The sequence below is a fragment of the Seriola lalandi genome, unplaced genomic scaffold (assembly GCF_002814215.2).
Source record: "Seriola lalandi dorsalis isolate HSWRI2012SDOR001 ecotype SW California unplaced genomic scaffold, Sedor1 jcf7180002054551, whole genome shotgun sequence".
In the NCBI taxonomy this organism is placed as follows: Eukaryota; Metazoa; Chordata; class Actinopteri; order Carangiformes; family Carangidae; genus Seriola; species Seriola lalandi.
The window spans coordinates 97,956-114,411 of NW_019525104.1; the positions used below are offsets into that span (position 1 = coordinate 97,956).

Consider the following 16,456-nt stretch of genomic DNA (forward strand, 5'->3'; position numbering starts at 1 on the left):
AGGAAGAGGAAGTGTTTTTAAGTGGGGGGTGTGGCCTGTGTGAGCCTCTTTGAGACCATGCGGTTAGTCCAGGAGAGGTGGCCTGTATTGTTTGCTTGTATTGTTTGAATTGGTTTATAGTGTGTCTTTGGCTGTTTAGGTGAGTTTGTTTGTTTTAGGTGAGTTGAATGGTGTGAGAGTGGGGGAGTAGGGGGAGGTAGAGCACAGACTAATTCGGCGGGGGAGAGTTTAGCTCAAAAAGGCACCTCTCCTTGACTCTACCTCCCTCATTCAAAATGGCCGCCACTTTCTCCAACTGTTTAGGGGAGTTTGTTTGCTGAATCTGCTAGTGTGTTTTGTCAGAGTTGATGATGGTGTTGTTTGTGGTATCATAGGCAAGATAAAGAAAATAATCGTGGTGTGAGGAACAGTGATGGCTAGCATTAGGGGAGTGACTCTGGGATGCCAGTGATCACTGTCTAGCCTCCTGGAGGTGTCGTGGGAACAACTAGACGAAACACTGGTGAAAGGAGGTTCCCACCTGATGACCCCAAAGACATGTTAGTTATCATTGCTCATTAGTCTGTATAGCTAAATTAATAGTTATCATAGGACATGTTAAGCTTAGGGAGCTATTCACTGAGTCTGGTCCATTTTCTGTAGCACAAGTTTCTTGTGTTTACCTTAAATTTTGCAATCCATGTATGGCAAAGATACTTCTGAGTGTTTCTGTGGAAACTGAGGCAGTGGTGCTCACACGATATATGCTTCCAGCCACTTAGAATGGGAGTCTACCAGTACTTACATTGTGATCCCTAAAAGGACCAGCAAAATCCTGGTGGACCCTGGACCAGGCCACCATGGGTGGAGCTTTTAATTACTTTGACATTGTGAACATCTCAAAGTAATTAAAAGCATTTCTTCTAAGATGCAGTCCATCCCAGGACACCACACAAACGATCTAGCAAGGCTCTTCATCCAAAACACCCCAGGGTGGGTGGCATGCAGCTTGTCCATCACCTGTACCCACCCAGTTGGAGGTACAATCACCCTGGATCCAAAGTGGACATAGCTGGCATGAATACTTAGGTCCAGCTGAGACTTTGCATAGAGCAGGGACAGGTTAAAAGAGTCAAAGTACAGGTTTAGCAAGGTGGTGAGAGAAGCTAAACGACTGTATTCTAGGAAACTTTAACAGCAGTTCTCAGCCAATGACTCTGCTTCTGTCTGGAAGGGGCTCAGACAGATCACCAACTACAAACCTAAAGCACTTAACGACTTGTGCCTGGCCAATGAACTAAATGAGTTCTACTGCAGATTTGAAAGACAATGGGACAGTCCTGACACCATCCCCTGTGAGTCCATCCACCATCTCCAGACCACCAGTTTCACTTCCCCCACCTCAGCAGAGGCCCAGGCACCTCCAAAACTGGCCACCTCAGGCCTCCCGCCCCTCTCCTACCAAAGCAACGATTCTCTCCATCCTGGAAAAGGATGTTAACATGCTTCAACAAGCAGAACCCCCACAAAAGAGCTGGACCTCACTGTGTCTCCCCATCCACCCTGAGGCACTGTGCTGATCAGCTGTCTCCAGTGTTAACAAACATCTTTAACACCTCACTGGAGTCATGCTATGTGCCAGCCTGTTTCAAATCATCCACCATCACCCCAGTCCCCAAAAAACCAAGGAACACAGGACTTAATGACTACAGACCCGTCGTCTTGACCTCTGTGGTTATGAAATCATTTGTGTGCCTTGTGCTGTCTCACCTCAAAGCTATCACTGACCCACTCCTGGACCCCCTGCAGTTTGCCTACAGAGCCAACAGGTCTGTAGACAATGCTGTCAACATGGTTCTCCACTTCATCCTCCAGCACCTGGACTCGCCAGGGACCTATGCCAGGATCCTGTTTGTGGACTTACATCTGCCTTCATCACAATCATCCTAGCCCTGCTGCAGGATAAGCTCTCCCAGATGAACGTGCCTGACTCAACCTGCAGGTGGATCACTGACTTCCTGTCTGACAGTAAATAGTATGTAAAGCTGGGGAAGCATATCTCCGACTCCTGGACCATCAGCATCAGATCCCCCCAAGGCTGTGCCCTTTCTCCTCTGCTCTTCTCCCTGTAGACAAACACTTGCACCTCCAGTCATCAGTCAGTCAAGCTCCTGAAGTTTGCGGATGACACCACCTTCATTGGACTCATCTATGATGAGGATGAGTCTGCCTTCAGGTGGGTGATTGACCATCTGGTGACCTGGTGCACGCAGAACAACCTGAAGCTGAATGCTCTTAAGACAGTGGAGATGATAGTGGACTTCACAAGAACCCAGTCCCACCCACCCCCATCACCATGTGTGACTCCCCCATGGACACCGCAGAGTACTTCTGTTTCCTGGGCACCATTCTCACACAGGACCTCAAGTGGGAGCTGAACATCAGCTTCCTCACCAAGAAAGCCCAGCAGAGAATGTACTTCCTACGGCAGTTGAAGAATCTACTTGCAGAGGACATTGATGGTGAACTTCTACACTGCCATCATCCAGTCCATCCTCACCTCCTCCATCACCACCTGGTACGCTGCTGCCACTGCCAAGGACAAGAGCAGACTGCAGTGTATCATTCACACTGCTGAGAAGGTGATAGGCTGCAATCTGCCATCCCTCCAGGACCTGTACACCTCCAGGGCCTTGAGGCAAGCAGGAAAGATTGTAGCCGACCCCTCCCACCCTAGACACAAACTCTTTAAGTCGTGTCATCTTTGAGTTGTTATTGATATGCACCAAAACAAATTCCTTGCGTGTTGTAAAACCTATTTGGCAATAAACCAGATTCTGATTCTGATTCTGAGCTTTAGCTCCTCCTACTCAACAGCTGCTGGCCAGGCCTGCATCACCTATCTCTTAATCAATGATGAGTCTCTCTCATTTCATATTTTGATTCGTGTTGCCATCACTGGGGAGTTGGACAGTCTGTCTAACAGAAACGCAGTTTCTGGGCATAGGCAAGTTTGGTTTAGTCTCTCAGGGAGAGGAAGGCAGCTGAAGACATTGACATTTTTATTTTCACTACCTGCCTTGTACACTATGCAACACTGGTATGCTGATAGGGTTAATGCCCAGTGCTACACTGTCACTGAAACCACTAAACAAACCCAATAGGGGCTTATGGTTTGTTATGATAATAAAAGGTTGACCATATGTTACTGGTGGAAGCATTTTATCACAAAAACTAGAGCTAGTCCTTCCTTCTCTAAATGTGACTACCCCCTTTCTGCTGTTGTGAGTGAACTTGACACATACCCGATTTCAAAACCATCCTCCATATGATGGAAGGACTGCCACCACGCCATAGGGTGATGCATCATCACTTGATATGATGATTTCCTTGTCTTCCTTCCTTGTAACAGTTCTTTTACCTTCTGAAACTCTGCCACTTCCATGAGCTATCTTTGTGCAGTAGCTGATAGAGAGTGGCGATAGCAGTGGAGAGGTCAGAGAAGAACTCCCCGTAGTCGTTCACTAAGCCCAAGTACTTTGGACTTGGATCATCCTTTATCCCCCCACCAGAGAAAGACCCTAAGCTGTAATCTAGTGGCCCAGGTACGTGAGCTTGGAAAACTTAGTGCACTTCAGATGCAGCCTGACTTTCTTCTTTTCAACACTTGGTCAAGATTTTTGCAAATGCTCCTCTTCTGTTCTACCTCTGACCAAAATGTTGTCTACATAGACCGCAACGTGGGTGATGTTATGAAGAAAAATGTCAATGGTGCCTTGAAGAACACAAGGGGGTTGTACTCAAGCAACCTCTGGTAGTCATATTATTTTGAGTCAGCAGCTCCTGGTATGCATAACTCATGTCCAACTTTTTTTCTCGCCATCTTCTTTCAACATTGGCACAAACGGGGTTGCCCAGTAGGAGATCACAATAGGCTCATTGACACCTAATTATTCTCAGACTCTGCTTTCCCTCCTTGTTGTTGTAATGTGTTTCACCTGTGTTCAATCACCCATGCCTCCCTTGTGTCTCTTTAGTTTCTGTGCTTCCCTTTGTCTGTGTCAGATCGTCTGTTCAAGTTCCCCTGGGTTACTTAGTGCTTTGGCTTCCTGTTTGTCTACATTTTGGATTTTTGAGTTTTCACCAGTTTTGTAAGTTCTTTTGTTTATTAAACTTTTTCCATTTACTCCCTTGTGTTGGCTGCATTTGGGTCCAGCTTTACCTCTAACCGTGACAGAATTGACTGTAGGAGGTCATGCCCCAGCAAACTACGCCTCTCCCCCTTGACTATCAGCAGCCGCTCTGGAGCTTCCTGGCCTTGATACACTATGTCCACCTCTGTAGGCCCAAGAATTGGAGTGTACTCACCCATTTCCATTCTCAGTCTTGCATGGCCAGAGCACCACAACTTGTGGTAAGTGTCTTCACCTATCCCTGAAGCTGAGGCACATCTCCATCTCAGCTCCATTTACCTGTAGTGATGCATAGATGGGCTCAACCCAGGGCTTGCTCGGGTCAATGAGATTAGGCATGTTGAAGGAACACGACTTCTCAGTCTCCTCACTCTGCAAGTGATGTGTGTTCATCTTGGATTTTTTGCAACGTGCCCATTTGTCTGGCAGGTATGGCATACAGTGTCCTTGAAACAGTCATAGGGTCATTTAGCAATCTCTAGCGCTTTTCTGAGAGTGAGTGTGGCTTTCCCAACAATCAGTGCCATAGCATGTCGCCTAGTACAGCTCCAAACATGCAGTACTCGGATAATTGTCTCAGCTCCACCATGAATGCAGCAAAACTGAATCTTCTGACTTGCAGGAATGAGTGTAAGATTTGAAGCACTGAACAATCACGGAAGGCTTTGGGTTGTGGTGATTTTGCACTATCATTACCAACTTCCCTGAATCTGATGTCTCCTTGTTTCCACAAAACAGCTAGATTGTGGATTCATTTCGATGTCTCAGGCCCATACACACACATGAGAAGAATCAACCGTTTCATTTCCTCTTCTGTATGTCATTTACAGGGAAAAGGTGCTCCAATCTCTCAATGAATTCAATCCAGTCATTGTCCCTCTCAACTAATTCACTATTCACTGAGTGTACCACGAGTGAGGTAACTTGTGAGCAATAATACTCAGTTAAATCAGTTGATGTTCTTTACTTAACTTCCCCTCATCAGTTTAAACAGTCAAGCAGTAGGCTACACTGTAAACAGGGGCAGAGCTACACATTACTGGTCCAGTCAGAATTTACTCAACAAAGGATCCAGGGTGCATCACTCTTCACACAGACTGGCACTCCAACAGTTTCTGTAAATAACACGCTGGTTTGTATGCATGGGACTGCCTTACGTGACTTTGTAGCACTGCTTATTCACCCTGTGTATACATTTCCATGGTAACAGTGACATCAGCGGATGTCTGAGATTTCAGTTCTGGGTCACTGATGCCATTTGTAGGCCTCTGTCCCATTAAACTAAAGCTAACACCAAGTTAATGCTAAGCTAAGCAAGTTAAAGCTAGTGCTATGCTACTACTAAGCTAACATGAAGCTAATGCTAATGCTAGACTAACTATATGGCTATAAGTATTTCATGTGTGATGAAGGCTTTTAGCATCTACACCACCTATCTGCTGACTGTAGAAACACTTGTTAGGCCCCCCGCAGAATAACTAGTTTCCCTCAGATTCTGAAATTTGGGTACTATCCTAAATGTTTTAAGTCTGATTTGAACAAGACAAGTCAATAGAGAGATCTATACGTCAAGTCAACCAGTTTCGATCCTCTTCATACTGCTGTGTGACTCTTCTGTCTTTCTTACCTCTGCTGTGATTCTTTTTGTTTCTGTTGGTTTCTTTGCTGCTACCGCTACTGCTGTTCTAGGTCGTTACTAGAGAGTATTCTTTAAACAAAGTAATCCATCACACAGTCCCCTACTATTGTGCTATTATTCCTCTAATTAGTGAATTTTGTTTTTCACATTTTTCATATTTTTTAACATATGCAAGCAATTCAGTAGGGAGAGTTTTATGAATCGAGAGAAAAGTCAGCACCTTCTTGCTGGGAATTGTTTATCACCATTAATTAACATTTTCAATCAACCTCTGCTATACTGTGTGTTTAGTGCTTATTAGCAAATGTTAGCATGCTGACATGCTAGTGGTGACCATGGTAAAGATTATCAGTCTAATACCCAGCATGTTACCATTATCATTGTGATTATGTTGCCATGGCTTGATTTAGCATCTTTTATTATGAATGATGTTTTCAGTCTTGTTCAATGCATTAGTTATTTCATGCAATTTTCATTACTTTTATTTCATTGTTTTAAAACCTATTATGACCGTACATCTGGAAACCACTTTTTGCACCTTCATTTCAACGCCTGCTCTACTTTACCGTGAGTTGGTGTATTTCAACAAAAGGCTCCATTATATGTCAGTGAACATTCAGCACATTCCAGTCTACATTCCACTTTATGTCATTGTGAACATTTAACATGGAAAATTATTAATGCTAATGTCTGGCATTACCATTTCACAGGCCCAACAAAACTAAATTTATAAATCTAAACTACATTTGTGGGGCTCATAGTGCCACTCATTATACCTGTCTAATTAAAACCAGTTGCCATGCTTAATCTGTCCTAATGTTTTCACTGTGAGCTGTTTCCCTGGCTTAATAAGTTAACATCCCCAAAGAGAGCACCGAACTGTTCCCTTCTGCCCATGTCAGATGTCTGCCGAACGCCCAGTGAATTCTCCACTCTTTTTGGTTTTCCCAGCAACCTCTGTCCCTCTAATCCTCCCCTTCTCCACTCAGATAAAGCACTCCAGCACATTCCCCTGCTCTGCTGATCAAAACCAGTCATACGTTGAGATCCCTGATTAAACCTGACGGGTAAAGCTTTGTAAGAAAAAAAAAAAAACAGAATCCTGCCAGACTCCAATTCCTCAAACCTCCCCATGGTACAGCCAATATACTGCAATCAGGATGTTAATGCAGCTTGACTAATTAAAAAAAAAAAACACCTATTATCACAAACACTTAGAATGAACTCTCCCTAGAGCACAGCACAGGGGGGGAAAACATGTTTAGATTAGAAAACATTATCATTGGGTAGCTCCGGTGGAGTAGCAGTCTCTGTGATTAGTAGTTAGTATGCAAAGCCAGTTTAGCTACAATATTATGTAGTGGACCAAAAAGTGACAATAATAGTGTGTTTCCTGCCGGAGTTGAGCTTTGAGCTGCCGTGTGCTTGTGTGGCTGCAATCACAAGGCCGTGTTCACACTCTTTAACATCTCCTCTGTCCTTCATCTCTGCCAAAGGGCTTCTGGTATCTGACTCTTCATTTCAGACCAAGCTGCGTAGCATGTTTCAAGAGCATCTATCACCATGGTGATGGCAAATGTGAATTGCACTCTGGTTCCTGTTATTCATTGTCATCTACAGTAGATACCTTCCTTTCAGCTCCAGAATGGAACAACAAGCCAACATGTGTCAGATAAATCATTCGCTACCACAAAGAAACAGGCAGCCTTGAAACTGGGCCCACTCTGCCTGATCAAAACAAATGGAACAACTTCAGCTGTGATGTCATGGGTAAGATGAAAATGAGCAATGTGTGATGCAGTCAACACCCGTGCTGCTCTGTGCCAGCTGCACATCTGGCAAATGTTGTAAACCACGTTCATATGAGCATGAAACAGGAGAACAATCTGATGCCCCCTGACTGACTGTGGCTCTGAGAAAATAAAGCAACAGTGAAAATGGGTTTCATATTAGATTTGTAAAATATACTGCACATCCTCCACCATTTTCATATTGAGAGCCAGGTGGCATTGTGAGCCTGGTTTTGCCTGTGATACTTCAAGGTTCTGTCTCTGGCCTTCTCTGGATTCTTCTATTGAACAATAATCAAATGTTAGAAGACAAAATAGTGTCTGTTCACTTACTGCTTGTCACTGATGCAGGCCTATATTCCATTTTAGTCCTCATTTATACCTCATTCAGCCTTTGACATAGTGGACCACAATGTCTTAATCAGCCATCTGAAAAACAATGTTGGCATCAGTGATGTGGCTCTTCATTGGTTCATCTCATATCTGTCCACCTGTCTTTTGTGGGGACCCAAAGGGGTCTTTTTCCATTTCTCCTTTTATGTACTATATACATACTACACCTCAGACAAATCATGTGAGATATGATTCTGATTTCCATTTCTATGTGGACAAAATCAACTGTATGTTCCAATAAAACCTGGCACCATCAATTTGTCATCTATGATGTCCTGCCTTGATGAAGTTGAACACTAGATGCACAAAAAATTCCTGCAGTTGATTGACTCCAAATCAGAAAGAATTACATATTTGTACACCACCTGGATCAATGACCAGCAGCATTAACAAGCTCTCATCAAGTTTGAGTGACTTATCAATTCATGTCAAAAAGAGGTGGTGTTTTTTTTACTGCGTTTTCCTTTGATAGCAAGTGCAACTGGGATATTTAACCAGGGTTAAGTGATTCCTTTCATCTGCAGATCTAGAAAAGGTCATCCATGCTTTTATCTACCATGTTCTAAGAGAAGTGGCCCCATCACACCAATCCTTGCTGCCCTTCACTGGTCACCTGTGAGTTTTAAAGTTGATGTCAAGATGTTACTGCTTGTTTTTTAAAAGCCTTGAAACATCAGGCTCCTATATCTGTGATCTGCTAATTCCCTATGAGCCTGATCACTGTTTGAGATCCTCTGGCAGAGCCTTACTAACGGTTCTCACTTCCCCGCTCTATATGCAAATAAACACTTATGTATTGCTGTTGTTTTTATCCCATCTGACAGACAGGTCTGTTATCAGTGTGTGTGTGTGTGTTTGTGTGTGTGTGTGTGTGTGTGTGTGTGTGTGTGTGTGTGTATGTGTGTGGTCTGAGTGATCGGATCTCAAATGTTGTCCACAAATGTTAATACCAGGTCTGAAAAGAACTAGATATGTGATATGACGTTTTCACTTATAGCCCTTTATAAACAAACCAAACTCCAAACCAAGGTGGAATGATTTTAGGTTCATTTGAAAGAGGACTCAATTCTCTTCCTGGTCCACATCAGCTCTGATCAGCCTCTAGTCTATAGTAGATGGCTCCTGCTGTACTTGTCTCACACACATTACTGTGACACTGTTACACAGAAAGGCTGTGGCATTCAGTGCTGTCTGTGTAATGACTGATTAGTATTAAGGTGCCAAGACAGCATTCTTCACACCGTCACCACTGACCTGGACTGTGGACATGAGCAGGTTGAGTCTATGCTGTTGACACCAAATCCTGACTGTACAAATAAACTGAGATTCATCAGACCAGACTCGGCCTGTGAACCATCACAATAACCATAACGACGGGTCGAGTTGAAAGGAGAGAAGGGGAGAGGGGAGAGAGTGGGGAGAGGGGAAGAGAAAAGAGAGAGAGACCAGGAATAGCTGTATATACTGTTATATTCAGTAATAATAATGACGACAACAACAGTTCCACTAATGGCTTCCACTTTCCACTTTAAATCTTTCCGAGGACACCAGGTAACCTGTGTGCTTCTCATTTTGTATTTGTGTAATTTTTTTTTTACTTGTTTTATTCATTGGACTTTTAAGGATTGTCAAACATGCAAATGAGGTCAGACCATTGTATTAATTAGCCTACATGTATAGTTTGGTCCACACTAATATACACCTGGAATACAGCCTTAAAGGCTGTACATTAAAGTTAAAATAAAGTTATTGTTATTCCCTGATCAGTTCAATGTTCCAGAGGCCATAAACACATCTAATACCAAATATTACAGATTAAAGCCGTAACTCAAAATTCAAACAGAGACATTTAGGGTCCATTTCCCATTATAAGTAATAAGTCAGTGAATGGAAAAATCACTATGGGATGGCCTTTCCTACATCCATTCTAAAAAAAGGTGGAATATAAATTGCATACATTTGTGTTTGTGTAATATGTGATCTCAATTGTTATTTTTTTTTAAATTTATTTTAGATGTATTATATGTTCATATACTTTATATTTCTATACATATGTATAGTGTAATTTACACATGGATATCATAAATACTGATCTTGTTTTTGATAAATTAATTAATTTATCACTATTTTATTGATGTGTACTTCAGTGCAGAATATCTCTATTATATAATATAATTTATTGTATAATACAGGTTATTAGTTTTTAAAAAAATACTACAATAATGCACATAAAATAATTTATCTACACTGGCCTTGGGTACTGCATTGTTGTATATTTTTTCTTCTTACTCTTTACCTTCCTGCATATAGTTGTCTACATGTTATGTAATGCTCTTCAGCAGATGTGTTGTGTCAGTTGTGCTTGTGCATTCTTGACTCTAAACTATCAAAAAATATGAATTAGAAGATTCTCCTCTCTCTTGTCTGCTGTTCACACCAGTTCTGACGAAGATTATAAAATGATGGTAAATACTCACAGTTCCACTGTAAGTGTACCCTTAACATGAAACTCAAATAACTCAATAACTTATTAAAATAATGTATGACTTAATATAAAAACATACAATTCACTGTAATGATGATATAGAGATTTACAGAAATATTACATAAAAATACCTGGTATTTAATATTTGATGTGTACATTTCCAAATCATAGTAAGCAATTTTCACTTATTATAAATTGCTTCAATCCAGCAAATACTCACCTTAAAATATTGGTCACTTTCTCAGAATTAGCTGAATGAGTAGCTTGGTAAGTCATGTGTGCGACGACACAGTGGCAGCCATTTTGAATTTGATAAATAAGAGACATTTACTTCCTGCATTACATTGATAATTCACTAGAGGACAGTTGACATGTGCCAGATTATGTAAAGAAGAAAAATGCCTGATGTTGCTGATGATGTAAAGGACTCCTGTTTCAAATGATACAAATAGCATCATGGGGTTGAGCAGATGACCGTGTTGTGAGGCTTTTTAGGCCTTGTGAAATTTATTTCATTTTGATGTTCACTGATTAGTCACCATCAGATGTCACCACATAGGGAAATAAAATGCTAGCTAATGTGTGAATATTAATATGGTGCTACACACACTGCTGTGTTAATAAACAAGGTGAGGTGCACTATAGGTGACGTCAATCAAATCTAGTGAGAACTGTCTCCTGAGTCTGAGGCCTCTGCATGTGTGCCCATAGAAGAGGCATTTAATCCTTCGATTGAGGAAAGAGTGCAGAGTGAAGTGACAGGCCCTACTGAATCCAGACGCACACAGATGCAATCTGCAAGATCAAAGCAGAGTAATAGCACACCGATCCCTAATGCATTGTCTCTCAATGAAGAAAAAAGCTGGAAATTTAAATGTGCTGCAAAGCCTGACACTGTGAACATTTGTATTTTTCTAGTCTACCAAGAGCAGTCTGCTCTCTCTGCTCTCTCTCTGCTCTCTCTCTGCATCGAGACATTTGTTACCAGCCTCGACAGCAGGGCTGGTATTGTTGTCACCTTGTGAGTCTGTGTGTGTGTGTGTGTGTGTGTGTGTGTGTCATCATGGCAAAATGTGGTCCTGGAGACACCTAGTGTAGCGGGAACTACCACTGAGGTGGTTTGAATACCATGCCAGGTGTTTATATGTCTGTCTTAAAATAATTCAGATTTTATTCTTATATGATGACATCTGACGGTGACTAATCAGTGAACATCAAAATGAAATACATTTCCATCAGGAACACAAGGAAAGAATTTGTCAAATCAGAATCTGAGCAAGATCAACCTACAATGCATATTTAATTTAAACACCTAAATGTGTGTATCTCCCAAAGCCTCACAACACTGTCATCTTCTTAACCCCGTGATGCTATTTGTATCATTGAAACAGGAGTTTGTGAGTCCTCTACATCATCAACAAGATCAGGCATTTTTTTTCAAAATGAAGATGTGTGTGATCTGACCCATGAGCACTGCTTCTCATGTAATAATATAGTTATTACTACACAATTATATAAGTAATGGCTTGGACACATGGATCAGAATGTCAACAGGCATCACAGCTGGTGCGATCTCTCTAGTTTTACATGTAAAGACTAGGAACAGACAAAGAGCGGCAAATAAATGTATCTTAAATGAATACATTCTATGGATTTTGAATAAGCAAGAAAGCATTACTACTTTTTTAAAAAGAGAATTCTCTGGTATGTAAGCAGTTCTTGAATTAGGTTGGCACTCATGATATGATGAGTTTCTGTGCATGATGATGGATGATGCTGATACCATCTCATGAGTGCAGATACACATGACCTGCTTACTGTAATAGTCAGACAAATTAAACTAGTTAGAACACCAAAATGTGCAGCAGGTACAAAATGCGGTCTAGTTTGGTTAAAACCCTGCAAGATAAGAGCTGAGCTCTGGCTTCATCAGAGTCAGCTGAGTGTATCACATTTTGGATCTGTCCAATGAGCTCATAATCTGCTCTGGGTCAAATTAAGACCTTAGGATAAAAGATAAAGACTCAGTCTTCTTCAAATTTTCATCACCAACGTTTTGTCTTCATTGGGGGCATACACATAAAAATAGCATGAAAAGTAGCAATTTCATGATGGGGTCTAATACATAAAGACTCTTCATGTGTCTTTTCAGCTATTCTTATTTTATGCTTATAATTAATGATTCTATAAGACCTTCTTTCTCTCAGGACCCTTCCTGTTTATGAGGTGAAGCTAAACAGCCCAGCAGGCAGCAGCAGAGAGGACTGGAGGGACAGCAGCCTGCACACACACTTCCCCTTTACCTTATTTGATTAATGCAGCCTAATGAAGGTAAATGAAGATTGATAGTCCCCAGGGAGAAAGACAAAGAAAAAGGGATGAGGAAGAATAATGTATAGCCTCCATACAGTCATCTGCAGGAGCTGCCTATACAACGTAGGCATGTAAAACCTGTGATGGCAGCACTGGCAGTGACTCCATTTAATGACTATAATATTAGAAATATACACACACTGTCAGAAAACAACAAATTTAGCAAACGATAACAAGGAAAAAACTAAAGGGAATAACCTTTTTAAACACAGTGTCCCAGCTTTGGGACCCATCTCTCTCCACTACATTGTACCCAGTATTCTAAATACTGCCGGAAACATCAGCTTCAAGAGAGGAAAAGAAGAAAAATAATGTTAACTTCACACTCTGAGACTGTGGAGGGCAGACACTCCCCTGCCTGGCTCCCAGCACACACTCATGGTATGGTCGCTTGGGCAGATACAGGAGATTAAACTGCTATGATGAATAGGGAATATATTTTTATCTTCACTGTTTTGTTTTGTTCAGTTATAATTACAGATGACTTGATACCACTTTCTCATTTCAGTACCATAACATGGAGTATCTGATATAGATTACAAACAATGTTTTTATTCTATATATACTGTATATGTATATGCACTTTCAGATATATATTCTGAATGTCATACAGTTAAATCTCAATTAATTGAAGTGAATACATACATTGATAGAACACATTCACTTCTCCTGACACATATAGGATCTCTGTTCTACCTGAGTCCTTAATATGTGTAAGTGTTGTCCTGAGAATTAAAAGGATTTACCATTAGCTATTTAATGGAGTAAACACACCATTAGATTCAGCAATGACTAACACCTGGGAGGTGAAGTAGGTCCGTCCATTACAGAGCTGAGGCAGATGCCAAGGGGCCGAGCAGTGAGTGCTGTAGCTCTGTCAGAGCCCAGGTACTAATGCAGGCTAACACATACTCTCTGTTCAAGTCAATTAGATATATGCTAAATGTCCTGGCTATATGGGAATACAGGCTGCATATGGTAAAGGGTAATAAAGGCTAGGATTAGCAATTTAAATACCTTGTCTTGACAGCATGTGAATGGGCCACCAGGGAGTAATGATGCTAACACCCTTCCTTTTTTTCCAGTTCAGACAACAACTGTGTGGTACACTCACTTTCCCTTCATTACCTTCACCTCGTAAGCTTCCTGTCTTTCTCTCAGTGACACACACACACGAAGCCACGTGTATTATATGAATAAATGTCCAGTAAATGATCAGTAAAATATATGCAATGTACACCGCTGTGTGCTTATAGTCAAGTACGCAGTCACTTAGGAAAATGCATATCTGCAGACACACAAACACACACACACACACACACACACACATACTCTGTCTCTCCCTCTCTCTCTCTCTCTCACACACACACACACACGCAAACACACACACACACTCTGTCTCTCCCTCCCTCGCTCTCTCTCACTCACACACACACACACGCAAACACACACACAAACACACACACAAACACACACACACGCAAACACACAGTAGCAAACCTTCAAAAGGAGCACATCAGTCAGGAAATGCAATCACCCAAAGAAAATATAGCCTACCTCCACTGTTTTCACACACAGCTACAGTCACTCAAATTACCTTGTGTGGCTGACCAGCAGAGCATACACAAACAGCAGCAGACGACCTTGCCAACACTCAGTCTCCCAGAGGACATTTCACCAATTTTGTAAGGACAATACAGCTGCTGGGTACTGAGGGAGATTTCTGAAGGCTGATGCTTAGGATTTTTTGACCAGAGTTGCTAATAGAAAATGCGTGAAAGTGTTTTCATTTTCATGTCAACATGTCATAGTAGACTTTTAAATTATTTTTAAAGAATTCTATTGCTGATCTAAAAATTCCCAAACATCCCAAATATCAGGCTGAATTTTAGCATGAACATAAAGCATGCTCCATATTATCATTTCATTTGTGAAGTCACAAATGCATCTTGGTTGTTGGATATTTCACTATGTATCTTCAATAAAGAGCGCAATATGTAATACTATCAAATAGTAGACAGTAAGATGATTTTGACAACCATTACACTATCAGCATAAATAACAGGGTAAAGCTAGATATTAAGGGTAAAGTGACAAATTCTCCAGTGACACATTGAGTGTGGGATGATCCACTTCCCCCCCTCACCACACCTCTTTTAAAGGACAAGCATGGTTTGAATATGGATTAGATTATCAAGTGGTGACTATGCACATCTTATTTCAAATTTGATTGTAACGATCCAAAGCATATAGTCTAGAGCGCGTGGCACAAATACATTTAGGGTATCTGCGGAAAAACCAGTCACTGCTCCAGGCACATGGTTCAAAAGGGTTCTACTTAATCTGTCAATTAATCATGTTTTTTGGGCGTAATATCTAACAAACCAATGACAGTGTCCCATTCCCTTTAAAAGCCAGATGAACAAATCAACGTCTGTACACAGCTCTACAGTCAAGCAACAAAACACAATGTTAGACATCTTTTATATTATATGACGAGAAGTTTGAATAAATCTTGGTTTAAAGCTTCATTATGAAACTGTGGTGGACAACTTTAGTTGATAGATGGGAAACACTATGGTGGATTTACCAGGTAGTAAGAAAGAACCCTTCTCTGCAGAGCCTCACGTGTCACGCGTTGCATGGCACTGTTTTATAACACTAAATATGCTCTGACCTTCTGAGGCTGTTTTCTAATGTTCCACTTGATTTATCCCAACATGCTGTGCGCAACAGGCACATGCCTATGTAGGCCCTTAAAAGGCAGTGAAATACTGCGCCACTGACTTAAGATCAGGTTTTTGTTGGTCAATCTCGCAATTGCTTTCAGCTCAAGGCTCAAGATAGCAATGCACCGACAATGCTCCTGAACACAGCTCATTTTAAGACCAACACACCCGTGGGGACTCAGATGGGCGTAAGTGTATTTTCTATTAAACAACATGGGCACTGGATGGGAAAATGACAACTGTGTGAGTCTGAAACTAGCAACACTTGTGTTGTACTTTCTGCCAAGTGTAAGATAGAGCCCTTAGTCTTTCGCCTTGTATGTTTGATTTCATTTCTTTCAACCTGTCACATGAAACATTGATATGACATCAGCAATTTTTCTATCTTGTCTTTATGTTTTGATAAAAATTAATAAATACATTTCTCATTATTTGCCTTCATCCTGCATGTCTTTCCCTTTTCATCATGACTTTAGAGTCAAGTTGTGACATAGAAGCATTCTACGAAATAATAAGTCGCCAGTGCTTCCAAGCCTCATGTCAATAAGACTGACATTCATTGAGACAGTACATGGTTCAAAAGCCAGGATGCAGGAGGCATTAACGCTGCAGGAAGTGTTTGACAATCCCCTCTCTGCTGAGGAATATGATACAGATGAAGATCCGACTTTTGCATGAGGTCATCATGCAAGGATGTCTGTCAGTTGCACTTCCACAGGTATTTAGTTTTGTGAGTTTTTCTTCTCACTGTGTTTGTAACAGGATTAAGACACTCTGCTGTGGAGCCTCCCTCTCTGTTCATCCTTCTAGTTCTATTAAAATGTTCTTCTGCCTGCTGGAGCCCCAGGATTTTTCCCGCTCAGTATCCCCCCCCC

At 41.4% G+C, this 16,456-nt stretch overlaps 1 protein-coding gene across 3 annotated transcripts in view; it reads right to left on the reverse strand.

Moving 5' to 3' along the window:
• LOC111661749 (glutamate receptor ionotropic, kainate 2) overlaps positions 1–16,456 on the reverse strand; it is a 335,637-nt gene that overhangs the window by 27,085 nt on the left and 292,096 nt on the right. The gene's annotated exons all lie outside the window — the stretch shown is intronic.